Below are 23,515 nucleotides of genomic sequence, written 5' to 3'. Positions count from 1 at the left end.
TGATCATCCAAGCACTTCTCTCTAGAGAAAGCCAGCTGTAAGCATTAGCCAGCATATGGAAAACCCTGGAAAGATAACAAAGAACAAGCCCTGCAATGAGTTGTTAAATTAAATGGGGAAGAAAACAAACTCTACCAAACATCAACAGATCTCAGTATTCTCCCTGAATGTGACCACACTCCACAGGTAGGAGCCAGAAGGTAAAAGGGGTGTTGACTGAAGACTAGAAAGTGGCAGGGAGCTAAGAATTCCCAAGATAGATTACTCCCACCAATTCACCCACCAAAAAAAAAATAATAATACCTTTCTCTTCTCCCAGTCTTAGCAAGGACAAGTGGGCTTCTTTGTTAAGGCCAAAACAAAAGTCTAATCCTGGAAATGTGACATTCTGCTGTATAGCAGCAGCCACACTGCACTGTGGCAGAACCTACTATATCACAAGTGTGGTATCAGAAAGGCTCACACCGCAATGCAAATGTGTACACACCAACCTTCTACCAAACCCTGACTGCAAACACAAGAGAAGTCTGAAAGAAAAAGGAAATGGCAAAACATCTTTTAGGTATGAGATTTGTAACAAATTGTTATTCAGTGTATGTACACTAAAAGTCTCTAATTCAAATGAAAAAAAAATGCAAGAAAAGGATTTTGGATTGACTGGGTCTAGAAGAGCAAATAGTTTTACTACAAAACATGGAGGTGTCTCATCTGCCAAAGAATCTGAAATGATGGATATCAAGTTATTGGTGTTTTATTATAAATTACATGAAAAAATTTATTTGGTTCAAAAGCCAAAAGTCCTAGCATGCTGCATATATGGTCAGCTGGCTAAATGACTGGATGGACAAACTGATGGACAAATGGATGAATTGGGTGGAAGGATAGCCAACAGGCTAGCTAGATAACTGACTGGCTGGCTAAATGGATGATTGGATGGCTAAGTGAATAGGAGGATGGGAGGAAGGAAGGAAGGAAGGAAGGAAGGAAGGAAGGAAGGAAGGAAGGAAGGAAGGAAGGAAGGAAGGAAGGAAGGAATAGACATTTTCTGCAAGCAGCCCTGTTTGCATGAGTTGGACCCTAAGACTTGGTGTCCACCACTCCCTAAGCCTTTGGGTCCTAAAGTCTCACATTGTCTTGTCGCTGCCTCTGCTCCTACCTAATATAAAGACAATCTAGCAACAGAGAGTTGTTTCTTTATCCTACACAGAAGGCTACAAGGCTGATCATAATCAGAAATGTATTTGAGAAATGTCACCTTGGCTACAGAATATGTAATTAAGTTGAGGGAAAAGAGGCAGAAAGAGTAGATGAAAGCGATTGCAATAATTCCTGCAACGAGACCTGATGATTAATTAAATTTAGGAGATGAGGCAGAGACCTGGTTATAGATCCTTGATACTTGAAGTGAAGTGTCCAGACAAATCATATCAGCATCATCTGGGAGCTTGTTAAAAAATGCAGAATCTTAGCCCCCTCTCAACTTACTAAATCCAAATTTGCATTTTAACAGGAGCCCCATGTGACTCCTATGCACAGTAAAGTTTGAGAATTGCTGGTTTAGAGAACAGTCAGGCTCCTTGGAAAGCTGGCTATGGTGACATGCATTGAAAGACAAAATTGGATGGAAGGAAACCTAATTTTGTGTGGTGAAGATACAGTACAGTGTACAAATGAATGATGTGTTGTGGAATTGTGCACCTGAAATCTGTTTAATTTTTTTAACCACTGTCACCCCAATAAATTCAATAAAAGGAAAAAAGAGACAAAATCGGATTTTGCTTTTCGAAGGTTGAAGTTATGATCCTGGAAAATTGTTTTACTTATTCAACAAATGCTAATTGACTACAATGAACAAAAGCTCTGGAAAGAAAGACAAGACAGTCCCTGGCCTTAGAGAGCTCGCATCTGGTTAAAAAAAAAAAAAAAAAAAAAAAAAAAAAAAACGGAGGTTGGGGCTTGTACTATAGTGAGTGCCATGTTTGAGGTGTTCACAGGCTACAAGTTTGGTTGGTACATTATCCAAAACACTGCTCATTTTCCCATGTTCATCTTGGGGTCAAGAACCAGCCAGAATGCTAGCTGACCAGGCTCAAGTTGAACAGGAAAGACCTCTCTTTGAAGTTGCTCAGCCAATGAGAAGCACACATAACCCTTCAGCCAGACATGTCAATGACTTAGGACCCCGGGGTTTCTTTCTTTCCAATTGTTTAAGTTGGAGGTAGGGCACAGGAGAATACTATATAGAGTAAATAATTTGGCTCATTAGGTGCTGATGAGCCATCATTCCTATCTGCTTCCTGACAGGTCTAATCTTTGAAAGGAGCAAAGCCAGAAAAATGTAGACATAAAACAACAATGGCATTTTAACAACCAAACACCTTCAAAAACTTGGTAGGTGGATATGTAGAGTATCACCTTGGCTCAACCAAAAAGGCTTTTTCCATTTATAAATGGCTGCATCCATTCACCCCACCCCTTCCAATTAATTACCAACAGTTGAGCAAAAGCCATTTAAGCCACTAGGCCATGGTTCTTATCTAAATCTGACCAGCATTTCAGTGGATCCCTTCTGCTGGCAGAGCAACACTTTCTTCTTTGCTTTTTTTAATGTCATGTTTTCCATCTCTGTTTACTTGTCATTTTGCCATGTGTTTTTCTACCCCAATAATTAATTTTGACAATATATTTATACTTATAAAATAACACACTGTTACTTGAGAACAACATATTTCTCAATAGAACTCAAAGAGGTTTTAAGGCTTGATCTAATTATCAGTCCAGGTCAGTAACAGAAAGTATTCATTTTTGCTTCACCATTAAGGAAACTGGAGGAGAGAACACTTAGGGGCTTTGTCCAGAGTCATTGTGCTGGCCTGAGAATGGAACCTGGGAACCTCTATTCCAAGGAACAGTGCCACCCACTACAGGCCCTCCTCCTATGTAACAGCATTTATAAATAGTTTACTCATGTATGCAATAAAAAAAAAAATCTCTAGGTATCAGGAAATGTCCATAGAGCTCCATAAAACTTTTGAAGTGCCTAGATTTCTGCAAAAATGTAATTTTCCCCTCTAGCATCAAACAGTAGATTGACTATCTTTCAAAGATGACATGACTCCTTACAATACTTATTCTCTAATTAAAAGTCACCGCTGGGTAGTCTTGTTCTTCAGTTGTCCAACATCATCAGAGGTAAGCTAAAATATCTTTAAATCCTTCATACATGGCACATTAGCTAAACTTCATCTCTTCCCAATATATCCAGCTCATATTGGAAGCCAGGCATCTTTATGGGACACATTGAAAAATTAATAATTCCAAGCTTTGGAAAATTTATGCAAAAAATAAGATTATACAAGTGTTTTAGAACCAATAAAAATTTTCACACTAAAGGGAAGAGCAACAATAGCTTCAAAGTCATGGAAGTTAATACATTTTAGCTTTTACATAAGCATATTTGGAACAGTAGATTAGTCATCAAGAAAATACCCTGAAATGTGTTCCTATAAGACTGGAATAAAATGGATAGAATCAGTCCCTGGTTAGACTGAGATTTGGAGCATATATACATAGATACCAATGACCAGTTATTGATATTCTTTGTTATTACGGTAAATGGATTAAAAAAGTAATTTTAAATAAAGCAACACATTCTGGTATTAACACTCTCACAGTTTTTAAAAATAACATTTTGACATCTTACAATGAAATCAGAAATCTAAATCATGATTAAATAATATTTTTAAAGCAATTTATATATTATAAAGCCCTTTCTTTTTAATCATCTTTATTGTTATTCTATTTAAGTTGTCTCAATTTTCCCCTTTTTCCCTCTTATGCCCATCCCACCCCCCACTCCCACAGTCAATCACCACCATGTTGTCCATGTCCAAGGGTCATTCATACATGTTCCTTGAGTAGACCCTTCCCCTTCTTTCTACCCTTTCCCCCCACCTCTCTCCCCTCTGATCACATTCAGTCTGATCCACGTTTCTTTGCCTGTGGTTTCAATTATCTTATAGTATTTGTGTCTCAGAGAAATCTCATGTGGTTTTTACTAATTTTTAAAATGAGGAAATCAAGGATCAGAGTGAAGTGAAGTGATTTGCCCAAAGTCTCACAAGTAGTAAGTGAAAGAGCCACATCACTTAAACCCAGGTCTGTGTGACTCCAAATCCTACAGTAAAGATGACATAGCTGAGCTTATATTAAATGTCTTTACCACACATGTGCATGCACACACACATGCTGGAGGACACAAGAAGTCTTTTGTAAATGGCAAATATTAGTACCTTGATTGTGGTGATGACTTTATGAATGTATGCCTATGTCCAAACTCTTCAAATTTTATATATTAAATATGTGCAGTTTCTTGTTATCAGTTATACCTCAAGAAAACTGATTTTTAAAAAAAATGAAATAGCTTATTTTAGATTCCTAAGAATACCTCCATTATCAGTCTAACCAATTATAAGTAATGCCCTAAATATTAATTTTTTACCCTAAAATTGTCATTCTCACTTCTCCAAAGAACAATTGTGATATAAAGAAATTTAAGCTTTTGGAGAGCAGTATAAACAAAAGGAAGAACAAATAAATACAGATATTGACTTTTCAGTGTACACACCTCACAGCAAAATGTGCCTCTATTCCGCAATGCTCTTGGGTATGACACATGCAATGGACAAGAACGGGCATAGAAATCCCATGCATGAGAGGTGCCTCAGATATTCCTCACTTAGTGCCCTGCTGTTGGACTGAGGCAAGTAAAGGCCTTCACACATTCTGCATGGCTTCATCTGGTCAGTCTATTCCCGGGTTTAGCATCCTGTTTGGTCAGGAACAATCTCTTCCCATTCTTTTGATTATCACCTAGGTCTAATTTTTTTTCTGATTTTACCCACAGCAATTAGCAAGAACAACTTGTCTATGTACTGCAATTTAATCTTCTTCATATTTAAAAATTATTTTAAATGAGATATGCATCACATGACTAAGACTTTATCTGCAGTTCTGAGCTCTCAACTCACATATTCACTGCCATTGGGCATCCCAACATGGTAACTCCACTGTCTCCCAAAATTCCATGTGTATAAAATTAGCTTCAGCCCCCACCTCTCCTGCCTACCACAGCTCCTCCTCCATTCCTCCCAATCCAAAAACCTTGGAAGAAATTGCTTGCTCTATCACTCTCTTCTCCACAATCCAAACAATAGACACCACATCTTTTCTATTTATCCTTCTAAATACCTCCTGAATCCATTCACCTTTGTGCATACCAAAACCATTCTCCCAAGCCAAAGTACTACCCCACTTCCCTGCACTATTCCAAGCCTTCTAACTGGGCTCTTTACTGTGTTCTTACTCCTCTCCAGCCCCTTCTACACACGGTAGTCAAAGTAATTTAGTTAAAACAAAAAATCAAATTGCATTACTTTGCTGCTTAAAATGTTCTAATGCTTTCTCACTGCTCTCAAGATAAAGTCCAAAAATGTTTCATGTCCTACAAAATTCTTTATGTCCTGGCTTCTGTCTAATTCTGAGATCACAGATTTCATCCCAGCCTCTAAGTACAAGCCTTATTTGCTTATTTGTCTCCTCTCACTAGTTTGAGAACTCTCCAGCGTCACTGTCTATGGCACTACAAGGACCTGACAGTGCCTGACACATATTAGGCTCTTGGTATATATTGAATAAGTTAGTTAATGGGAAAAAGTCAAACTTAGTCAAAATAGGTTGTGTTGCAGACTTGGATCAAGTGGTCATTAATATGAATGGGCAAAAAAATCCAATCAAAAAGCGTAGACAGGTGAATTTTTTAAAAAGCAAAATCCAACTATATTTGGCATGGGGAACACATTAAAGTAAAGATAAAAATAATATGAACATAAATGGAGGAGAAAAAAGATCATGGAAACAAGGACCGTAAGAAATATGGAATTCTTATACTCATTAGAGAATATAGACTAATAATGTTACTATAAAGAGGATTTTTTAAATAACAAAGGAAACAGTATGAGGAAAACATAACAATTATAAATATACATGCAACTAATAATAAAACTTAAAAACACATGAAACAAAACAGAGAGAATTAAAGGGAGAAATAGAAAATTCAACAATAATAGTTTGAGACATCAATACCCCAATTTCAATAAGGGATAGAGCAACTAGAAAAAGATCAACAAGGAAATAGAAGTCTTAAACAGTATGATAAACCAACATGACTTAAGAGATATCAATAGAAACTCCACCACCAATAGCAGAATACAGTCTTCTTAAATGCACAAAGAACATTCTCCAAGACAGACCATATGTTAGGCCATAATGTACTTCTCAATATACTTAACAGGACCGAATCATATATTGTATGTTCTCTAACCATAATGGAATAAAATTATAAATCATTTAAAGAAGGAAGTGTGGGAAACTTACATATATGTGGACATTTAAAATGCACTCTTCATTAACCAATGGTTCAAAGAAGAAAGCACAAGAAAAATCTCCAGAAAGTCTTTGAGATAATTTTAAATGAAACAAAACATAATAAAACTTATAAGATGCAGGTAATGCAGAGGAAATTTCAAAGCTATAAATGCATACACTAAAAAAAGAAAGATCTCATTTTAATAGCTTAACTTTCAACCTCAAACCACTTGAAATGAAAGCATACACTAAACCTAAAGTAAGAAGAAAATAAATTATAGATTACTACGGGCATTGAGAGTTTAAAACAATGGAGAAAATCAGTGAAACTAAAAGTTGGCTCTTTGAAAATATCAACAAAATTGAGAAACCTGAACCTAAATTGACCAATAAAATATAAGAAAAGACTCAATTACTAAACCCAAGAATAAAAGAGGGGACATTAATATCATTCTTTAAAAATAAAAAGGATTATAAGGCAGTATTATAAACAACTGTATGCCAGAAAACTGGATAATTTAGACAAAATAAACAAATTGCTAGAAAAACACAAAATACTGAAATTAATCCCAAAAGAAAAAGAAAATCTTAATCAAACTATTAATCATTGAATAAATACTTTTTAAAAAACTTACAATAAGAAAAATTCCAGGCCCAAACGGCTTATTTCATGAAAAAACTGAAGAATTCACACTTCCTGATTTCAAAACTAACTACAAAGCAACAGTAGTTAAACACTATATGGCACTTTCAGAAAGGTAGCTATATACATGAGTTAAATAGAATTAAGCACCCAGAAATAAACCCATACATTTATGGTCAATTCATTTTCAAAAACGGTACCAAGGCAATTCAATTAAAAAAAAAAAAAAAAGTATTTTCCACAAACGATTCTGGAACAACTGATACACACATAGAAGAGAATAAAGTTGGACCCCCTTATTACAATATGTACAAAAATAACTCAAAATATAGATTATGAACCTTAATGTAAAGGATCAAACTATAAAACTCAGAAGTAACATAGGAGTAAATCTTTGTGATCTTAGGTTAGACAAAATCTTCATGAGAGACAAAAGAAAAAACAGTTAAGTTGGATTTCATGAAAACTTAAAACTTTTGTGCTTCAATGAACATCATAAAGAAAATGAAGACATAAATGATTAAACAGGGGAAAATATTTGCAAAGCATAAATATGATAAGGGACTTGTGTCTAGAATGTATAAAGAACAATTAACTAGATACAAAAAAGAAAAAAATAACAAAATTAAATGTGGCACAGGATCTGAATAGACATTTCTCCAAAGACATTCAAAGGGACAATAAGCAGATGAAAAGATGCTCAACATTATTACCCTTCAGGAAAATGCAAATCAAAACAATTATAAGGCCTTGGCTGGTGTGGCTCAGTGGATTGAATGCTGGCCTATGAACCAAAAGGTTGCCTATTTGATTCCTAGTCGGGGCACATGCCTGGATTGCCAGCCAGGTCCACAGTTGGGGGAGTGCGAGAGGCAACCAATCAATGTATCCCTCGCACATGGATATGTCTCTTTCTCTCTCTCATTCTCACTTCCTTCCCTTCTCTCTAAAAATAAATAATAAAAATCTTTTTAAAAAACACAGTAAAGTAACTATAAGATGGCTGGGTAAAGGGAAGAAAGGACAGTGATTAGTAATGGGTAAGAGGGTTTGGTTTTTTTTGAGTGATGAAATGTTTTGGAATTTGATAACGGCAATCATTGTACAATTTTGTGAATGTATTAAAAGCCACTGTACTGTACACTTTCCAAGGGTAAATATGATGGTGTGTGAAATGTATCCTAAAATGAAGCATAGACTTCAATGCTAAAGTTAAAAATATAAAAATTTTAGAAAAAAATAGGGGAAAATATCCAAGGTCTAGACTAGACAAAGAATTCTGACTTTGACATCATATCATGTTCCTTAAAGAGAAAAATTGATTGATTGGGCCTCATCAAAATTAGAAATTTTGCTACATCAAATACCATGTGAATAAGATGAAAAAGACAGGCATTGAACTGAGAGAAAATATTGCAAACAATATATCTGACAATAGATGGATGCATATGTAAGTAACACTCAAACCTCAACCGTTGAATAAACAAAGAATCCCATCAGAAAATGGGCAAATGGCATGAACAGATATTCCAGCAAAGAGGAAATACGGATGCTTTACATGCATGTGAAAGAATGTTGAACATCTTTAACCACCAGAGAAAAGCAATTTAAAACCACAAAGAGACATTACTACACACTTATCAGAGTGGCTAACATTTTTTAAAAGTGAGAACACCAAATGCTAGCAAAGATGAGGAGAAACTGGATCATTCATATATTGTTAGTGGGAATGTGAAATGATATATAGCCATTCTAGAAAACAGTTTGGCACCTTACTATAAAACTAAACATGTAATTACCAAATGACCCAGCAATTACATTCTTGAACATTTATCCTAGAAAAATAAACACTTATTGCCCCACAAAAGCCTATACACAAATTTTATATCAGCTTTATTCATAATAACCAAAAACTAGAATCAGCACAAATATTAGGTGAATGGTTAAATAAAATGTGGTATGTACTTATCATGGAATAGTCTTCAACAATAAAAAACAATGAACTCTTGCTACAGGAAACAGCTTGGATGAATCTTGAGTGAATCATACTGAACTATAAGAGGCACCCCATACCAGCTCTCCTAATCCAGAAGAATCATGGTGCCCCAATATTTTAAACTGAAAGCCTCCAGTTGCTCTGCGGCCTAAGGGGCTCACTATTAAAGCTTCCAGTTTGCAGGGAGCCGTTGCAGCCCTCTGGACCCTGAAGCAAATGTGAGTACACTCTTTGTCCCCAAAGCTACATGTGGCATCTGAGGTGAGAGTCACTAATAGGCAACCTGCCATTTAATTATGACAAAAATTTATCTTTTTTTTCCCAATGGTATTTCTCTTTCTTGTACCCAACTTTAGCTTCCGACATTTCAATTTGAAAGTCCTACAATTTCTTGAATATTTCTATCTTTTTGAAGTTCAGGAAGAATATTTGTTTTCTTCCTTCTAGATTTCTGATGCTAAGCTAAATTCAGAGACCACCAAGGTATGTAACCAAGAGTCAAACAACATAGCTGTGCATAGCATACCCTGGGCCTTCTGGCACTCAGATTTTTCTTCTTAGCAAGTTCACTGCATATAAGAACTCCTTTCCATTAACCAAAAAGAGCTGCATCCTGGAGTCAGACCCCAGCAACCAGAAGAGCTGGACTTTTTTGGGGGGGTCCCTGACTTGTTTGCTGTCCAGCATGGAATCCTGACTTCTGTGACAAGTGTCACAGCCTATGGCCCAACACCCAGTCCCTTTTTGACAGGATAGTGAGAAGCTAGGAAAATTCCTGGGCAAGTGGAATAGGGAAACTAAGACAGGAAAATTTTTAAAGACCAAATAATTTCAACAATTTACAGCCAGCTAGTGAATCTCAAGACCTTATCTTCCCCAACCAAGGACACTTGAGAACAAATGGTTTATACCTCTCCTCCCTAACCAGAGAATGCATGGCTTAAATCACTCTGGTCAGGGAGATAGAGAACAGAGACCCAAATAATGCCATTTATACCAGCTAAACCCAAGGATGGACGAAGTCAAGGGAAACAAATAACAAAAACCCAATTAGAGCCAGACAGACTCAAGACAAAAGTAAAACAGTAAAGCAGGCCAAAGAATAATCCCAAACCTCCCTATATACTCATTTTGATGCATCAGTATATTTTAAAAGCACGTGGAAAGCTAATGAATATCCTGCTGAAACCTCCCCTTAGATTCTCACTCACAGAAGAGAGATAAAAACCCTCAAGATAAAGACTCACTGTGGGCTCTCTCTAGAGCTTGCCTATGCCCCTTCTCAGGCATGAACTTTATACTTCCTTCTAAACTCTAAGGGTCCCCATGAGACTTGCAACCAGAATAGCAGCCGACAGCCTCCAGCTAACCCCCTGATCCTGTCTTCGAGGTCCCCTTCTTCTCTGACTTCCCAGTGAACTGACAGCAGCCCCACCTTGGCTTTCTCCTTTCCTGTAATCATTATAGTGCAAATGTTTCTAGGGAGCCAAAGCAGAGCACTGCCTAGGCTCTCTCTCTCCTGTTATTTCTTATACCCTAGGTCCTTCCTTTACTTACTGCCTCCAGCTTTCATAAACATACTCTCAAAATTACCTGGACACGTGTTGTGATATCTTTCCTACACAAAGTCAAGAACTCATGCACTATAGGCTGGCCTGAGACAGACCTGCTCCAGGCCACTCTCTGTCTGGTAACACCTTGATACTGGAACTATAAACTCCCTACATTTAATAATGGTTACATCACTTGTTTTTAAAAACAAAACAAACAGGGCATTCTAATCATATTTTTCCAAAAAGGAGAGATTGTCGATGTAACTGCATACTTCTATGCATACAAATCTCATATGCAGCCTTTAACTTATTTAGCATTTATCTGAGCCCTGGAAAATAATGAGGCACTTTCCTACAGTAGGGTTAGGTGAAGCGCCTGCAAAAACCGGACTCCCTCACTGAGGTGAGCTGACTAATCTGGCTGCATTCAACAGTCTAACTAAGCCACCTATCTTGAGTCACCCCATGTCACAAGTTTATATCCCCTCCTGTATAGGAGGGACTGCTGGAAACCAAAAAGTGTGATTATCAGTCTCATCCTAATGGATCTTGTGACATCCAGGTCTCTAAGCCCCTCAATAATAATTTTTCAAAGCCATCTGAAATAAATAGAAGTCTCATTCAAAGCAGCATGTATGCAAATTCTGTTACTTTAAATGCATTCTATCCTTAAGTGCATAAACCAAAGAGCATGAGAGCAATCGGATTAGAAAAGCAGGGTTTTTCTAAACCTCCTCTAATTGGCATTAAGTTACCAAACATTGTCAAACACATATCACTTGGTTAATTATTTTGTGTGTACATGTGCATATCTTTATAACTTCATAAATATATAAATGAGAGGGAAATGCAGATTTAATGTACACCCATATGGCTATAAATACAAAAGCTGTCAGAAGATGATAAAAAGCTACACTAAAAATGGTACCTTTTCATTTTGCTTTTGCTTTGCTTCCAAGTCACAAAGAACAGACTGAGGGTGGTAGATGCTAAGCATGAGTTCTTATCTAAAAGAAATACACATAGAACTTTTTATCTAGAAATTTAAAGTATTTTTGAAATACCCTGCTTCAGCTCCACATTCTCAATTAGTCTAATTATATTTCATTAATCTTACAGTATGTTTATGCATACAATTATTTCTGCATGTCCATTAATTTTTTATTGAAGTATTTTTTACATAAATAACCTACTACTTACTCCTCATGCATCCCAATATGCTTCATTTCAACATGCTTTAATGAATTGGAGTTGGCCTATTATACTTTTACAACATAGCATAGCACATTCAGCAAAACCAATCACAAAACTAAGCTTTTTTACCTCTAGGGTATCAGGCAATTAAACTCAGACAGTTTTCAACCTTCTAGATGTTGTACCAGTTAATCTTCTACTTAGCAAAGTCTCAGCCATAAAGCATCTGCTGAGGTGGCCATCATCCCAAGGTCACACCGGCCTCCAGATGTTTTGGGCAACTTTTAACCATTCTTCCATGCCTTCAACCTAATTTCTTTGCTGCCCACACTAATGTCAGCCAGACTGGTAGTCTCATCCTCATTTGCATATTTTAATAGCACTTTTCTAAAGCTGCCTCTTCTAAAAGAGAGAGGTCACCCCTAAGGGAATTTTCTACCCTCACTTTATTATTTTAGCAATAAAATACACTTTTATTATTTTCATGGTGAGCTTCTGGGATAAGAGCAAGCTTTGGGATTGATTTTCTCTGAGACCACTCACTCAGTTTCGAGAGCAAGCATCTTTATTTCACTGGCTCCTCATACTTCAAGATTATATGAGCTTCCCTGATTGAACTGATTCACATCACCCTTCAAAGGTCTACACAGATCAAATGCAGAAAAAAAATTGTGATTTATAGAAACATGCCACAGTCAGAGCGGTGCAACTGACATTACTAATGAGTCAACTGCCAACATTCCAGAACAAGTGAGATACTTCAGCCTCTTACAAATCTTAAAAAGTGTGTGCACCATATTTTAAGTCCACACAGGGCAAAAATTAAAATATGGTTAAGGTCTTCATTTTCTTTATCTGGGAAAAATTAATATTTCCTCTAATAGAACTTTTCTTTTTTAATTTTCCCTAAAACATTATTATTCTGTGTAAATCAGTATTGAAAGCATTTGCAATATATCAAATATCTAAATCTTTAAAGAGGGAGGAAAAAGAGCTTCAGAATTCACCTGTAAAGAATGATTTTTATTAAACTTTTTTGAAGGTTCTTTTGAAAAATCAGTTAACATGTTGGATCCTGATATCTCCTGACAGTCACTTCAGGTCTCTGCTCCACTTAGCTTGTATAGCCACAACCAAAACAGAGGGTAAAGGCATTTGGAAATTTGCATGAGAATTTAGTGGGCATTAAAACATATCAAACAGGCCATGCATGAAGCCTAATTGGTTTTAAATGCCAACTTTAATATTGACTGGCTCTGTAGATTTAGGCAGGTTATATATCTTGTCCAATTCTATTTTCTCATCTTTAAATGTTTTTTTAAACATCTACCTCAGAAGGTTATATTGAGAATTAAATGAGAGAAATATATGTTATGCCCCTAATACCTCTAAACATGAATAGGTCTTCATAGAAAGTCAGGCCAAGCTACCTGGGTCAAACCATCACTTTACAGGAATTCCTTTTGCCTAAGTCTTGGACCTCTTCACTCTTGCACATGAATTTTAAAACATGATGTGGTAGATGGATTGCCAATACTTCCAAATAATTCAGACTACTAATACTCCTCATGCATTCAATTAGAGCCTGATCCCTTATTGCTACCTGCCTGGTCACAACATCCTATGACTAATCACTGCATAGGCAGATAGTATGGACTACAGAATACTTATTGACTGAAGTTTTCCAGACTTTATGGCTCTGTATATAGTCTACTTTCAAAAATGTCCCATGTGTGTTTGAGAAGAATGCATATTCTTCTAAATAGGTACAGGTCCTTTACATTGAGCTTGTCAATCGTGTTGTTCAAACCTTCTGTATCTTCACTCATTTTTTGTTTTTTCATCTACCAATTTCTAAAGAGGTTAGTAGATTTTATATTTTCTCTTTATAGTTATGTCAATTTTTGCTTCATATATTTCAGAACGATGGTATTAAGTGCATACAAGTTTAGAATTGTTATCTGAAGAATTGAAATTATCCAGTGATGCTGTTTATTCCCAATAAGTGTTTTTTTTTTTTTCTTAGTCTATTTGGTCTGATATCAATTTAGCTGTATCAGCTTCCTTCTGCTTAGTATTTGCATAGTATATCTATTCCAATCCTATCTGTGTATGTTTTAGCTTTATCTCTTATATATAGCATATAGCTAGATTTTGTGTTTTCATCCACTGTGATAAGCTGTATGTTTCAACTGGTGAGTTTACTCAGCTCTGTTTATTGTAATAACTGAGTAGTTGACTAACAAGATCAACACCATCTCTGTGTTTCCTGGCTGTAACCTGGCCACTCTAACCAATTCCTAAACACTTTTTGCTTCCATTGGCTCTCCTGTAGGATGTTAACAAAAGTCCAATGATCTCCATGAGTGAATTGGACCTGATATTACACTGAAGATTTGTCTTCATTAGCACAGTTATGGGGAAAAGTCAATTAATGCAAGGGATACTGCATACAGGACTAATCCATTTAATGTAAATCAATGCTTTGCATATTTCTATTGCTTTGTATTCCTTCAGAAAAGTGCATGGAAGTGATTCATTAGGACTAAATTCTTCATAAGAAACAGCCTGATTCTCTTAGGCTCATCAGGGCATGTCTGCTAGTAAAATTTAAAAAGCAATCAAATTGAATAAAAAATCCTTTTTACAGACAGTTAAATTGTGGAAGAACATGATTCTTGACAATTCAGAGTAATTGAGGTGCAAATTATTCTCTTATACCATATCTTGGAATTGAAGCTTAGATTATTATTTTTTTTTCAGATTTAATGTGTTTTATTGATTAAAATATTACATTTGTGCCAATTTCCCTTCCCTCTGCTCCCCTCCACCCGGTGGCCCCCCTCCCTCCAGTTGTCCCCCCCTTTTAGATTATGTCCATTAGTTGTGCATACAGTTCCTCCCAACCTCTCTCCGTCTATTCCATTCCCTCCTACCTTGATCCCCAATTCCTATATCATCTCCCTCCCTTTCCCCATTCCCCCTCCCTGTTGACCTCCCCCCAATATGCTTCCCGTACCCACAGTTCCTTTTCCACTCTCGTTGCCTATTTAGTTTGCCTTTGTTTCATCTCCTTAGCTTCTGTTTTTTAAACCAGTCCCTTTAACATCTCATATAACAGTGGTTTGGATCTAATGAACTCTTTCAGTTTTATTTTGTCCTGGAAACACTTTCTCTGTCCTTCTATTCTGAATGACAATTTCGCTGGATAGAGTATTCGTGGTTGTAGGTTTTGGATTTTCATTACTTTGAATATTTCTTGCCAGTCCCTTCTTGCCTGTAGGGTTTCCCTTGAGAAGTCTGCTGATAGTCTAATTGGGACCCCTTTGTACATAATTCTTTTCTTCTCTCTTGCTGCTTTTAAGATTCTCTCTTTATCTTTAATTTTTGACATTTTGATTATAATGTGTCTTGGAGTGGTTCTCCCTGGGTCCAGTCTCTTGGGAACTCTCCTTGCTTCCTGGACCTGCAAGTCTATTCCCTTCCCCAAGTCTGGGAAGTTCTCCTTTATTATATTTTCACTCAATTTTTCAAGTTCTAGTTCATCTTCCTCATTCTCTGGCAAACCAATGATTCTTATGTTGGGCCTTTTATAGCTGTCCCAGAGGTTTCTGATCCTCTCATTGTTGCTTCCCATTTCCTCTCGCTGCATTGGTTGACTGCTTGTTCCTTCTCCATATTCCAGTTTGTTGAAATGAACTCTGGATTTTTTTTCCTCACCATCTGTCTCGTATGCGGTTTTGTTCCTTTTGTTATGAAGGTTTTTCGCTTCTTTCTTATCTTTTTCCTGCTCTTTTGTGAATTCTGTAAGCCACCTGATAACAATGACCCAGAACTGAGCCTCTGACAGGTTTCTTATCTGTTCATCTGTCAGGTTCTCTATCTGCTGCCTGGTGAGCTGTGTCACCGGGATTTCTATAGTTGTCTGCCTCATTTTGACAGATGCGTTTTGTTTTCTTGGGCCGGCTGTCGGGGGCAGTGCCTGCGTACGCGTCACAAGTCAGCGACCGGCGCCTGTCTGCGACCTATTTCGCAGCCCTGTGGTGCTTTCTTTCTTTGGGGGCGGGGGTCCAAGATGGATTCACACAGTTATTCAGCTAGGAGACCGGGATCCGTCCTCCCACCCCCCTGGGCCTCACTGTTCAAGGCGATGCGGTGGCCGCTCTCCCCAGCGCTGGGGTCGCACACTGCCAGGGGCTTGACTGCCGCCGGGATTTTTCGCCGCCCCGCCGCTCCGCAAACAGCTTTGCCCTCTTTAACTCTTACCTGCCCAAATGGCACCGCTGGTTTATAACTTCATATGTTGGGCTTCCGTGTAGTTTTATTTTCTGGAATTTCTAGTTATCCTTTGTTTTGAAGTAGTTGTATTCCTCTCTAGTTGTAGAGGGAGACCTAGCGTGTCCGTCTAAGCCTCCATCTTGGCCGGAAGTCCTGAAGCTTAGATTACGACTTAAGAAAGAACCTACAGTTCAATCAGAAAAATATATTTATTGGTAATTCCCATGTGATCAAATTTGAAACATTTATATCATAGGATAACAAGTTCAAAACTACTGCTAAGTTATAAATATGGAATTTATGCAGAATTTGCATGTATTGAAGTTTATTTTGAATTTTCACGTGTGCCTATATTTGAATTTTTATAAAATTCCAGGAAAAGCAGTGGAATGTGCCAGACAGATTTATTTAGTGTTATGCTCTGAAATGTGTCAAAGTCTTTGACACTGTTCTTAAAGGCAAAATGGCAAGAATAACAAATGGGATGTAATAAGACCAACTGAACAATACACAAAGTTCAATACCTAATAAAACTAGAAAAGCTCTTTTGCCAATAAATATTTGACTATAGTTTAGACAAGTATTTCTTTAAGCTTACATGAATGACATTGTATTAAAGGACATATACCATTAATTGGATTCTCCACTATGCTTTAATGGAAGAGGGAACATCCAATTTATACACTTTTTCCTCCTAAACTCAGTGACCACATACCTCGATTTGTCACAAAATGGTGATACTGGCTTTTCAACTACAAAGCACAGTCTTTACATTAGCAAAAGAACTTGTACCTAGAACGTAGTTTCAGTGGAGTTTCAAAATGGTTATGCAACTCATTGTATATAGTAATATCTCAGATAACCAGAGCAGTTGGGTAATGAAGTGCTTTAATCAGCTTAATTTATATTTAACTGGGCTGATGCTCTTATGAAGTGAAAATGCCCTAGGAGGCAGCTGCTCCAGCAGAGTGGAATCCCCTTTTTTCCTGGATGAGGGCAGCACATGTACTACTAAGTGGTCTAAGCTATCAGTTATAGGTATTCAGAACTATAGCCCTTCACCAGCCCCAAGACTTCATTCTTGTAGCCAGATAATTAGCTCTGGTATTGGCTCTCTTGGAAAGAGGCTCAGGAAGACTCAAAGTCCAGGCTTTCTTAGATGACTCTGGCTGAACACAATAACCCTTATGCTTCCAACTGTGTGCCATTATTAATTTCCTGTTCTATTTAACTTTTAAATACAGAAGAAAAATAGCAATCCTCTCAGATATCTCTATACTGTACTGGTGTAAGAGTTCCATCGATTCTTTGAAATACAACAGCCAGTCATCAGGAAAATCAGCAGCCTTTCAGTTTGAAAGTTTACTCAGCTGAGATTGCTTTCCTCATTAAGGACTCCCAAGATATCATGAAACTAATGAAATAACCAGCCATAGTCTTCAGGAACCAAAAAGTAGACATGAGTATAATTTATCACAGCCGTAATAAAATATCATTTTAAAAATCGTCAATGTTTACTTTTATTATCCAAGTAGCGCATACTCATAAATGAAATTCAAAACCTTCACAGAAGCAGAGTAAGAAAATAAATCACTGATCAATCTATTAATATCCTGGTATTTTTCTTACATGCTTCATGCTTAGATTTCGGAGGGGCAGGAAGATCATTTGTGCATTTCCCTCTCTCCCTCCATCCCTCCCTCTCTCTCTCATAGTTATTGTAGTTATACTGAATCCATAATTATCTTTTTCCTTTAACATTAAATCACCAGCAATTTTTCCATACTCTATAAAGGGACATTTAAATCGTATTGTAATAATTCTTCAAGTGGATGCACTGATATTTCTTGAATCACTCTCCTCCATGTGGATGTTCAGATTTTTCAATTTGTTGCACTCATAAATAACGCATTAGCCTCCTGGTATACCGTTATATCACCCTATGCATTTCCCCCATGGCACTTCTAACAATTTTATGTAATCAATTATTTGTTTCACATCTCTCTGTCCCACTCCAGGAAGGCAAGGACCACATCTGCCTTATTTCTCACAGTGTACCCAAACACAGTGATAAAAGATATTTAAAAAATATTTGTTGAATAAATTAATGAATAAATAGTGAGTTAAAGAAAACATGTATAGGGTTATGATTTTTGATAAAATCCCAGAAAAAAAATCATGACTCAAAGAAATAAATATTTTAATGTTCTCTGTTTATATTATCTAATTTATTTCTAAAAGTATCATTCGAATTTATATTCTCACCAACAATGTATGAAAATTGTGGTATTTACCTCAACTTGTCAACACTGGCGACTATCTCTTTTTGTTTGGTGGTGATGGTGATGTATTTGACTTTTTGTTTTGTTGTATTTTGTTTTAATCAAGGTTATTTGCAGAAGCACAAAGTTTTCCTATAGTTAATTAATTTTGCATTTCTTCAGTACCAGTGAAACTAAACAGTTTTTCTGACTGCAAACTAGCTGTGGTTCCCATTTTTTGCATTGTGTGGTCATATGCTTTGTTTTCCTAATCAATTCGTAGCAATTCTTTATACAGGAAAGATGTCATTCTTTTCTCTATTTATTGTACCTACTTGCATCAGTTTGGTATATGCCTTTTCACGTTGGCTATTTTTTTGACAGATGAACATTTCTCATTTTTATGTAATTGCAACTGTCTGTCTTTTCCTCTATTCAAACATTTTTCTTTTCTTGACTGAGTGCTACATGTGAATTGCAGCTATCATTTAAATAATAATGTCAATTGTGAATTTAGATTAACTGGGTTCACAGACTCCTACATATACACGCAAGCCCTAACCTACCCCACAGCCCCAGTTCTCACTTCTTTACAAGTCCTGGTCACTAGAATTATAAGCAACACAGACCATTCACAACTCCTCAGTACCTTCCCAGATCAAACTAGATCCCCTTGTCAACCCCTGCATTGGTCAGTAGTACCACTTCCATTCCAGACTAGACATCAGTGAGGTAACTTTAGCTGGACTCCAGCCTTCATATACTCTTGTTTTGTTTTGTTTTGTTTTAAACATTCCTTCAATCCAAATGCTTTCCTTTTTTATTTCAAAAATGTTTTTTTTTTACTCAAGATAAAGAAAAACTGTTCTCACATAGGCAGAAAAACTGACCCAATATGATTTTTACCAAAGCAGTTATTTTTTAAAATTTACTAAATTTACTGTGGTGACATGGGTTAGTAAAATAATACAGATTTCAGGTGTACAATTTTATAATACATCATCTATATATCACATTCTGTTACCCACCCAAATTCAAGTCTCCTGTCACCATTTATCCCCCTTTTACTCTTTTACCTCTCCCACCCCCCTTTACCTCTGGTAATCACCATACTGTTGTGTGTGTTTATAAGTCTTTTTTGTCTGATTAATCCCTTCACCTTTTCACCCAAATCCCACAACCTCTCCTCCCCTCTAACAGCTGTCAAGTCTGTCTTCTGTATCCATAATTTTTTCCATTGATTCCACATATAATTGAAATCATATGGTATTTGTCCTCTCTGACTGGCTTATTTCACTTTGGATTTCCTTCTTTTTTATAGCCGAATAGTATTCCATTATGTAAATATACCACAGCTTGTTTTATCCACTCATTTACTAATGGGCACTTGGGCTGCTTCCGAATTTTGGCTATTGCAAATAATGGTGCAATGAACATAGGGATGGATACATTCTTTCGAATTAGTGCTTCAGACTTCTTCAGATAAATTCCCAGAAGTGGAGTCACTGGGTCGTAAGGCAGTTTCATTTTTAATTTTTTGAGAAAACTACATACTTTTTCCATAGTGGCTCCACCAATATGCATTCTCACCCACAGAACATGAGGGTCCCTTTTCTCTGCAACCACACCAACATATGTTGCTGATTTATCACTGATACTATTCTGACAGGTGTGAGGTGATATCTCATTTTGATTTTAATTTGCATTTCTCTGATGATTAGTGACATTGAGCATCTTTTCATATGTCTGTTGGCCATCTGTATGTCCTCTTTGGAGAAGAGTCTATTCAGGACCTTTGCCTGTTTTTTAAACTGTATTGTTAGGATTCTTGTTTGTTTGTTTGTTTTGGTGTTGAGTAGTATAAGTTCTTCATAAATTTTGAATATTAACCCATTATCAGATGTATCAATGGCAAATATGTTCTCCCATTTAGGGGAATGCCTTTTCATTTTGTTGACGGTTTCTTTTCCTGTGAAAAAACTTTTTAGTTTGACGTAGTCCCATTTGTTTATTTTCCTTTTTGCCTATTACCAGAGGAGATATATCAGAAAAAAATATTTTTTTTCCCATGGGAGAGCGCAAACACAGTCCCCCACTACCACAAATTATGCAGTCGAGTTTCCCACATTTGGGGAAATCGCAGGGGCCAGCACATCCGGAGTGCAATGGATAAGCCTCACCCTGGGAAATCCACCTTCATGATCATGGTATCTCCCCTGCCAGGTAAGTATCAGAAAAAAATACTTCTACAACAAATGCCCAAGATTTTGCTATGTTTTCATCTAGGATTTTTATGGTTTCAAGCCTTATGGTAAATCTTTAATCCATTTTTAGTTTATTCTTGTGTATGCTGTAAGCAGGTGTCCTAATTTCACATTTTGCACATATCTGTCAAATTTTCCCAACACTATATATTGAACAGGCAATCTTTACCCCATTGTATGTTCTTGCCCCCTTTGTAGAATATTAATTGACCATAAAGACATGCGTTTATTTCCTAGTTCTCTATTCTGTTGCATTGGTCTATGTGTCTGTTCTTATGCCAGTACCATACTGTTTCGATTACAATGGCCTTGCAACAGAGTTTGATATCAGGCAGCATGGTTCCTCCGATGTTTTTCTTGTTTCTCGAGATTTCTGTGACCATTTTTGGGTCTCTTTTGCTTCCATAAAAATGTCTGTAATATTTGTTATTTGTTCTAGTTCTGCGAATTGTGCCATTCATTTCTTCTTTTTTCTTTAAACATTTTATTTAATTATTTTTAGAGAGAGGCAAAGGGGGGAGAAAGAGATGGAGAAAAATATCAATATGAGGTTGCCTCTTGCTTGCTCCCAACTGGAGACCTGGCCTGCAACTCAGGCATGTGCCCTGAATGGAAATCAAATTGGTGACCCTTTCGTTCACAGGCCAGTGCTTAATCCATTGAGCCACACCAGCCAGAGCTGCCACTGGCTTCTTGATAAGCATTATGTTAAATCTATAGATTGATTTGAGTGGTATGAATTTTTTTTCCTCTTTTATTTCTTGGTTTTTCAATGAAAGTTGTCCCATTTTTTTCCATTGCTCTTTCCCACCCTGCCCAGACTTTTTCCCACAATCATATCCCTCCCCGTTGTCCATGTCCATGAGTCATTTATACATATTCTTTGACTAAACCCTTCCCTTACTTATCCCCTTCTCTCTCCCCCCCTCCCCCTATTGACTGCTATTCTGCTCCTTGTCCTATTCAGTTCATTCGTTTATGTTGTTCTTTAGTTTCCTGTATTAGGTGATATCATATGGTATTTTTCTTTCTTTGCATGGCTTATTTCACTAAGCATAAGTCTCTCTAGTTCCATCCATGTTGTCGCAAATGGCAGGAGTTCCTTCTTTCTCTCTGCTACATAGTATTCCATTGTGTAAATATACCACTGTTTTTTGATCCACTCATCTACAGATGGGCACTTAGGCTGTTTCCAGCACTTAGCTATTGTAAACAGGGCTGCTATGAACATAGGGGTGCATAAGTTCTTTTGAATTGGTGTTTTAGGATTTTCCGGGTATAATCCTAGCAGTGGAATCGCTGGTTCAAAAGGCAGTTTCGTTTTTAATTTTTTGAGGTAATTCCATACTGTTTTCCATAGTGACTGCACCGGTCTGCATTCCCACCAACAGTGCAGTACGGTTTCCGTTTCTCCACATCCTCGCCAGCACTTGTTGTTTGTTGATTTGTTGATGACGGCCATTCTGACTGGTGTAAAGTGATATCTCATTGTGGTTTTTATTTGCATCTCTCTGATGGCCAATGATGTTGAGCATTTTTTCATGTGTCTATGGACCTTCTGTATGTCCTCTTCGGAGAAGTGTTTGTTCAGGTCCTTTGCCCATTTATTAATTGGGTTGTTTGTTTTCTTGATGTTGAGTCATATAAGCTCTTTATATACTTTGGAAATCAGTCCCCTGTCTGTGATATCATTGGCAAATATGTTTTCCCATATGGTTGGTTTCCTTTTCATCTTTCTGATGTTTTCTTTTGCTGAGCAGAAACTCTTTAGTTTGATGTAGTCCCATTTGTTTATTTTTTCCTTTATTTCTAATGCCTTAGGAGATATATCCGTGAAAATATTGTTACATGGGATATCTGAAATTTTCCTGCCTATGTTTTCCTCTAGCACTTTTATGGTGTCAGGGCTTACATTTAAGTCTTTGATACATCTTGAGTTTATTCTGGTGTGTGGTGTAAGTTGGTGGTCTAGTTTCATTTTTTTTTGGACGTCCCTGTCCAGTTCTCCCAGCACCATTTGCTAAAGAGGCTCTTCTCACTCCATTTTATGTTCCTTTCTCCTTTATCAAATATTAGTTGACCATAGAGGACTGGGTTTGTTTCTGGGCTCTCTATTCTGTTCCACTGATCTATATGTCTGTTCTTATGCCAGTACCAGACTGTTTTGATCACAGTGGCTTTGTAGTATTGTTTGAGGTCTGGTATTGTGATTCCTCCTGCTGTGTTCTTCGGTCTCAAGATTGCTTTTGCTATTCGGGGTCTTTTTTGGTTCCATATCAATTTTTAGAGTATTTGTTCTAAGTCAGTGAAATATGTCATTGGTGTTTTAATAGGGATTACATTGAATCTGTAAATTGCTTTGGGTAGTGTGGCCATTTTGATGATGTTGATTCTTCCCATCCAAGAACATGGTATTTGCTTCCGTTTATTTGTATCTTCCTTAATTTCTTTCTTCAATGTTACATAATTTTCAGAGTACAGGTCTTTTACCTCTTTGGTTCAGTTTATTCCTAGGTACTTTATTTTTCTTGTTGCTATAGTAAATGGTATTTTCTTTTTTGTCTCTGACTCTAATATTTTATTGTTGGTATACAGAAATGCCTTAGGTTTCTGTATATTTATTTTGTACCTTGCTATTTTGCCACATTCACTTATTATATTGAGTAGTCTTTTAGTGGAGTTTATAGGGTTTTCTATGTATACCATCATGTTATCTGCATATAATGATAGTTTTACATCTTCTTTCCCGATTTGGGTGCCTTTTATTTCTTTTTCTAGTCTGATTGCTGTGGCTAGGACCTCCAACTCTATGTTGAATAAGAGTGGAGAGACTGGACAGCCTTGTATAGTTCCTGATTACAGGGGGAATGCTTTCAGTTTCTGTCCATTGAGTATGATGT

The 23,515-nt window shown here is 36.9% G+C and overlaps 1 protein-coding gene and 1 non-coding gene across 2 annotated transcripts in view; both read right to left on the bottom strand.

The window, feature by feature from the left end:
• HS6ST2 (heparan sulfate 6-O-sulfotransferase 2) overlaps positions 1-23,515 on the bottom strand; it is a 353,000-nt gene that overhangs the window by 312,701 nt on the left and 16,784 nt on the right. The gene's annotated exons all lie outside the window — the stretch shown is intronic.
• On the bottom strand, positions 20,419-20,582 carry LOC149990704 (U1 spliceosomal RNA). The gene has a single exon (XR_016508700.1). It is a non-coding gene; the product is annotated as a U1 spliceosomal RNA (small nuclear RNA).

This window comes from Furipterus horrens, unplaced genomic scaffold (assembly GCF_987537825.1).
Source record: "Furipterus horrens unplaced genomic scaffold, mFurHor1.1.pri manual_scaffold_17, whole genome shotgun sequence".
Taxonomy (NCBI): domain Eukaryota; kingdom Metazoa; phylum Chordata; class Mammalia; order Chiroptera; family Furipteridae; genus Furipterus; species Furipterus horrens.
The sequence above is the reverse complement of the archived record's forward strand: the minus strand, read 5'-3'. Positions and strand labels throughout refer to the sequence as shown.